This window comes from Typha angustifolia, chromosome 7, assembly GCF_048772165.1.
Source record: "Typha angustifolia cultivar Huaian chromosome 7, ASM4877216v1, whole genome shotgun sequence".
NCBI classification, from domain to species: Eukaryota; Viridiplantae; Streptophyta; class Magnoliopsida; order Poales; family Typhaceae; genus Typha; species Typha angustifolia.
The window spans coordinates 10,659,527-10,667,336 of NC_133245.1; positions in this window are offsets into that span (position 1 = coordinate 10,659,527).

Consider the following 7,810-nt stretch of genomic DNA (forward strand, 5'->3'; position numbering starts at 1 on the left):
AAGTCCTCCCTCCTTCGGTCCTCCCTTCTCGAGCTCGGCCTCCTCCGACCCTTCCTCTGTAATAACCCAATCTTAAAAAAACGAAAAAAAAAGAAAAAAAAAGAAAAGAAAATTAAGTTCTGCATGGGCACGACGTGATATCATAACATGGTCATGGTCAGCATGCATCATATGTCATATTTGAGAGAGAGTTATGATGATAGTATGATACAGAGATTTGTTTACTCATGGTCGAGGATTATATACTCTTATCAGTTGTGACATGTTATCTACTTTTCATTTATATATTATTGAGGATACATTCATATACTCATTCATGACATGATACTCTTTTTGATTTATATTATCCAGTACATGATTTACTCTTTGTTTGGTATCACTGATTCAGGATAAGGTCTATTCACTGAACATTTTACTTATGACTCTCTTTATTTCTTTTCTAACCCCCCTTAGATATGTGGTACGTGATAGCGACTTGAGATATCTTAAGGAGATATGATAGAGCGAGGATAAGATGAGCTATAGATGTGAGATGGTATAGAAGATAGTTTAACCAGATATTAAGCTGTACTAGTACTTGATATTTTTACTCTTTTGTATTAGATGATGATTTATATAATACAGGTCGAATCATAGTGTAGTCTTGTATGAGTTGTTTTAGTTCTATCTTAATGGTTTGTTGTGGCCCGTGTGGGTCCTGCCAGATTAGATAGTGGCCTGGTATATATTATTGTAGACGTGGATATTCAGATGTTAACAGATTTATTTGGTTGATAATATAATTTATTTAGTGTATGATTATGTGAGTATGGATATGTCAATAGGTATTATTTGATGATATCATGATTGTATGTGCACAGGAGTGTATCTGTACGTGACGGGCCTTGCTCGACCTATCGCGTGCGCCGCGCGTGCCGTGTGGGCGCATGGGCGTTCATGTGCCCGTGCCGGGCGGGGGCGTTACATTCTCCTTGAGCTATATTAATTCAAACTTGTTTACTTTTCTACTACTTATAGAGAGTGAGGGATTTAATTCTTAAGGCATATTTTTTTTCTATAATTCTCTATCTGTACTATTAAAACTCACATTAAGCGTTGTTGTGATACACTTAGTTAGAGTCTTTTCTTATTACATTAGTTATTTATTTTTATTAAAATAAATTTTTTGTAGGTCACATTCGAACGCATTTGTGAACGCCTGCATCATGTGAACTACCTACATCACGTTCACATCGACAAAAAACATTTTTTGTGTGTTCGAACGCGATCGGCGAGAATCTTCTATAATTATAGTTATTCATTATTATTTTGGCTTGTTGGCTAGCCTCTATAAAGTTATGGATGTCAACCAAAATTATTATGCTATTAGATTATTAGTTTCTTGCCTCCTATCTTCTCTCTACCTTCTCTACTCTAATCTCCCTCATCCCTCTTCACCAACCTACCATCTCTACCATTGGCAAGGTCTCTCCTAACTTCTAATCTCCCTCGTCTGTAGAGCCCTCCCTCTTTCTTGGGATCTCGACCACTTCTTCCCCTTCGTCTTCATCACTTAAACAACATCTACCATCCACCCTTTTCTCCATTACCATCTATAACCCTAACATCCACTCCACTCGTTACCACCACCATCATCCGCACTAAATCGTAATTTCCTCCCAATTGCATTTCGAATCTGGAAAGGGCATAAATACAAAAAAATATAGATTAGAGAGTTACAGATCGATTCCACTTGGTTTTATAATTTTCTGACTACGGGAGAATATTAAGTGAATATTTTCCCTCGATTGTGTGGACTGCTTCCTACAATAAATCCAGATCTTGAATAGATTGTTCCGTAGCCTATCATTGGTATTAGAGCCAAGCGAACCTTAGATCTCTATTAATTATTGAAACAAGGAAGATAACATCGACAAGGAGACCAATAAAGAGCACACCGACAAGGGAAGACTCAATCCACGATAACCCTAACTGTGAGGCCGATTTCTTTGGAGCGACCATGGCAGGACCGAGTCAACCAACGTCCATGGGTGTGAACGTGGGCTTGGCGAATGAACTTAGGGGCATGTTCTAAACATTGCTGCATAGGGTTGACGTAATGCAAAATGATCATAATGCTTTAAAAGAATATCCCCCACCTCCGATACACAACTCAAAACCGACGGTGGTGGAACCCGAGAGGCATGTGGCATCGGTGCGCCTCGTCGATGAAGAGGATTGGCACTTAGAGGATGATGTTGATTTCTTAGGAGATGGTAATGGAAGTGCTCGAGGATTTAGAGAATGAGATGAATAAGCACAAAGGTTCAGATCTAAACCAAAGATCTTTCGCAAACTCGAGAATGCTATCCGAGGGAGAACTGCACGCTTGGACTTCCCAAAATTCTAAGGCGACGATTTGATGGATTGGGTGTTTTAAGTGGAACAATACTTTGATTGTCAAGGGACAGCTTTCACCTCCAAGGAACGACATTGCATTGGTATAGATCAGCTATTCGTGGTAGAGGATTTACCGGTTAGGTTGACTTTTATAGGAGGATTATATGCAAATTTGGGACAACGGCCTATAAAGATTCTGCTGCCACATTAAGCAAGATGGTCAGAGGACGACCATTTTAGAGTATCAAGCTGAATTTGAAAAAGTTAGTAGTCGATGTGAGCCACCTTGGCCTGAACCGACATTGATGAGCATATTTATTTCACAGCTGCGGGATGAGATACAATCATATGTTTGAGCTCTTTGTCCTACCACTCTTGATGAGGCCTTTGAGAATGGAGCAAAAGCATAAGGCTCTCAAGATGGTAGCGAAAACAAGTTGGGGCAACCGAGATGAGTGGTTTGCATCTAGAACGCCGGTTGGAAATTCTGTAGGTTCAAAGATAGCGACTGCTAGTACTAGACCACGACTACCTTTGAGACCTTTTTCTGATGTTAAAAGAGGCACAAGAACCCCATTTGAACTCTCACACCTGCCCAGGTGGAGGAGTGAAGAGCTAAGGGCCTTTGCTTTTAATGTGATGAATGTTTAACCTCCAGTCATCGGTGTTCCAAACTGATCGGGAGTGTGATGCTCATCGATGATCTCGAGGAGGATGATGAGGTTGTTGATGATAGAGAATGTTCAAAGAAGGTCCATAAGGAGGTCGCTGAGGAGGGCGCGGAGGAAGATATCCAAGCTGAAATATCAATGCATGCATATTCGGGCACTTCCACACCGAAGACGTTATGGGTAGACGAACTCATTAGAAAGCATTGTGTGCACATCCTTATCGATTCTGGGAGCATACACAACTTTTTAAACGAGAGGTTAGTGAAGAGATTAGGCTTGAACGCTGAACCAACCACAAGATTTGACGTTGCTATTGGAGATGGCACGAAGCTTAAGGCAGAGAGCTTATGTTGTCGTGTCGGTATATAGGTGCAAGGACACGACATTATTGTGGACTTGTATCCATTGGCACTACGAGGAGTGGATATTATCCTAGGCACACAATGGTTGCAAAGCTTGGGACTCGTCACTTTGATTTTCGGAGCATGTGGATGAAATTTAAGCAAGGAAATGAAGAGGTGCAGCTTGATGGCGTTCATTCTTCGCAGATTCCAGGGATGCAGCCGATAGTGGGGCTGCCATGTGTGAGTGATTTGGCATATCTTTTTTAGTTGGACCAGCAGGAAACGAGTCTCAAATAAGTCCAGATACTACCATTGAGTTGTCTATTTTATTAGATAAATTTGCTAGACTATTTGAGGAACCAAAGAAGTTACCACCAAGGTGAACGGTGGACCATCACATAGAGATTGTGCCTGGGACTATACCGACGAATGTGAGGCCATATCAGTATCCACATGTGCAAAAGAAAGTTATCTATAAGATGATAGCCGAGATGTTAGAGCAAGATGATGGGTTCTATGGTACCAAAAGATAGGCTACGGAACGATTCAATCAAGATCTAGATTTATTACAAGAGTCAATCTGTGCAACCGTGGGAAAATATTCACCAAATATTCTTTGGTAGTTAAAAAATTATGAAACTAAGTGAATTAGAAACTCCCTGATCTATAATTTGCATAGTTATGCCCTTCACAAATTTGAACTGAAACTAGGATGAAAACATTAAAGAACACGGGTGATGATTGTGGTAATGGGTGGAGTGGAAGTTAGGGTTATGGATGTTAATGGAGATGAAGATGGATAGTAGATGTGGTTAAGGGATATAGACGAAGGGAAAGAAGTGGTCGAGATTCCAAAGAAGAGGGAGGACTCGACAGACGAGGGAGATTAAAAGTTAGGAGAGATCTTGCCAACGGTAGAGGTGGTAGGTTGGTAGGGAGGAGGGAGAGAGAATAGAGAGAAGATAGGAGACAAAAAATCAATAATCCAATAGCATTATGAATTTGGCTGCCATCTACACCTTTATAGAGGCTAACCAACAAGCCCTAATACAATAACTAACCCTAATCCTAGTGTAATCCCGTCGATCGCGTTCAAACGCACCCAATCGCGTTCGAATACACAAAAGACGTTCTCTGTATGTGCGAACGCGATGTAGGTGTTCGAACGCACTCGAATGCACTTTTCGCATTCTTTGTATTTGCGAACCTGATACAAGTGTTCGTAAGAGCGTTTGAACGGGACCTCTTCCGCGTTCGAATGCGACCTATAGAAATTTTATTTTAATGAAAATAAACAACTAATACAATAAGAAAAGACTCTAGCAAGGTGTATCAACCCACCACGCTTCCCCTATCTTGCCCTCAAGGTGTAAAGTCGAGGAAACGCTCCAAGATATCAGTCTCCAACTCCCATGTTGCCTCATCGAATGGCTTGCCAAACCACTCAACTAGAATCTCCACCTCTAATCTAGTACCATATCATCGTCGGCACCTAACAAGTACACAAACAGGCTCTATGATCTTTGTCTCCTCTAATGGCTCCGGTAGAACTGATCCAAACGACTACATGATCTCTAAGCCACTCCCTCAGCAATGAAACATGGAAGACAGGATATACTTTCAACCCCTCCGGTAGCTCCAAACGATATACAACCAGGCCATTACGCTCTAACACCCGAAAGGGACCGAAATAGCGATGTGCTAACTTCTGGTTTTTTATCGGACGGAAGGTCACCTGTCGATACGGTTGCACCCTCACAAATACCCAACTACTGATGTCAAATTCCTGCTCCATATGGTTGCGATCATAAACTTTCTTCTTGCGGTTTTGAGCAAGTTTAAGATAGGCACGCAATCTCCTCAATGTGACGTCTCTATCCATTAAAGCTAAGTCCACTTCTATCCGATCAGCAGATGCCACTGGATCATAAGCACATAATGTCGGAGCCGTGCGTCCATACACCGCCTCAAATAAAGTCCTGTCAATATTGCTATGGTAGGCAGTGTTGTAAGACCATCCGTCCACGGTAAGAACTCAACCAACATCTCGGCATCTCTCCAACAAAGCACCTCAAGTACTGCTCAATGCCTCGATTGACCACCTCAGTTTAGCCGTCCATCTATGGATGGTAGGCCGAACTGAAGTTCAATCGATTCCCCTGTAATATGAAAAACTCAGTCCAAAAGTTGCTCATAAATACACAATCACGATCCGAGACAATTATGCGTGGTGTGCCATGTAACCAAGCAACATTTCTAACAAAAATTTTAGCCATTGACTTGGCTGAAAATAAATATGACAATGCCGAAAAGTGTGCATACTTACTCAATCTGACAACCACCATAAAAATAACGGAATAACCACGTACTAGTAGAAGACCCTCTATGAAATCCATAGAAATATCTTTCCAAACACGGTCAGGTATAGGTAAAGGCTGAAGTAATCTGGCCGGTTTTAAAGTGGTTGTCTTAGCCCTTTGATAGACTTCGCAAGCATGGACAAAACTCCTCACATCCCGCCTCAATTCTAGCCACATGCAACTCTGAGATATCCTCCTATACGTCCTCAAGAGACCCTCATGACCAGTCTTTGGAGTTTAGTGGAAGTGCTCCAATAATTTCTGCTGCAATCCATCATTTGCGGGCACCCGAATGCATCGCAGACTAAGAACCTCGGTAGTAAGCCCATCATAAAGGTTAGTATCGCACATTGATACTACCATCCAAACCGTCGGCTCCACATCATCACACCATCATGCAGAAATCATAAGCCGTTGCTTACGGACACCCTCACCTTGCCTCGTTAAGTACCACTAGGTCTACATCATCCTATATTTCTCTCTCTTTATCTTAAATACCCTAAAGGGTATAACTCTCGTCGACAATAGTAAATCGCCCATCGCCTGATAAAACGGCTGTCTGATTGTTTGAGATTAATAGATTAAGACCTTAGGCATGGGCCCTAATATATATAAGTATAAGAATATCTCTTGCCCCTAACCCTGGTTGGGGAGGTGTCGGATACTACCGAAATGTAGCAGTCACCCCCTTTATGGTCGTGCATGTGTGCAAATGGTATGATACTATTCAGCACAGCAAGCATAATGTAACACCCATCATTATCATGTTTTTGCATGCTAAACACATGATCATGCCCAACAAGTATGCGAAGACATCATAATTGTGAAATCTTATCGAACCACAAAATATAATTACCATACATGACGTGCAATAATAACGGTAAGAAAAACATATGCTCATGCATGATATGGATGTGATGATTTCATAAAGTACGATATTTTTTTCTCTACACTACTCTAGATTATGAAAGTTTTACTTGCCTGAACCGCTTTCTTGATACTAACTACAACTACGCCACGAGATCATCCTCATAGGGCACGGAGTCCACCTCAATAAGAAAAGTAAATAAAAAAATATAAGGACAACAATTCTATGACTAATTAGTTAAATAATCTTACTAACGTTCACTACAGGCTTGGGTAGGTCCATCTCGTTATTTCTACCTTTATTAATCAGGTAGAGCCGACCAAACTGATGCATGAATCGATTTGGAAAATACCACTGAACAATATCAAAACAAATAAGTGGTGCCCTCGTCCTCCACATATTGCTATCGGCTATACATATTGCTGATAATACTTCTTCTATATATGACTCCCATATAATCTGCACATTAATAAAATAAGTTAAATATATCATGTTAGAAGTAATTTTACATATTTTCAAATATTACATGATCATCGTGTTGCTATTCTAGTTGATCTCAGTAAAAATTGTAACAACCCAGCCCTAAAAAAAATAAAATAAATAAAAGAAAACCTTTTTGGCCATGACGCGATCGACCACATTATGGCCGGCCTTGTAGCTAGTGAGAACTTTTACTAGATGCTACGGGGCCTGCAGCCACCGCCAACAGCTCCCCCATTACCTCTCTCTCTCTTTACTACTACCACCGCCTCGCCGGCTTACTACTGCCGCCTCCTCTACTGATGCAGACTCCAAACTCCTTTATTTGAGACCCAGGAGATCTTGCTAGCAATGAATGGGTATGTGTGTTGGGTCTTCTAATTAGATGTGAGTAGTCTTATCCCCTAGACGCCTTTCTTAATTTAAGTTATATTATATATTATGTACATACATATTTTGACCTCTAGCATGATTTTATGACTTTATCTAGAGATGATTACAGTCGACAATATTTTTATCATGCATATAATTAGGCTGATCTTAGTTATAAATATGATAATGATAAATAGAGATGATTATACTGTTATAGTTTTATATCTAGTTGATCTGTAGCATAAGTATGTATGTGTTGACTATATGGTTGGAGACTACATTGCATCATTTTTTCTTGATTCTTGTTCCACCTAAATTTCTATTATACATTGACTT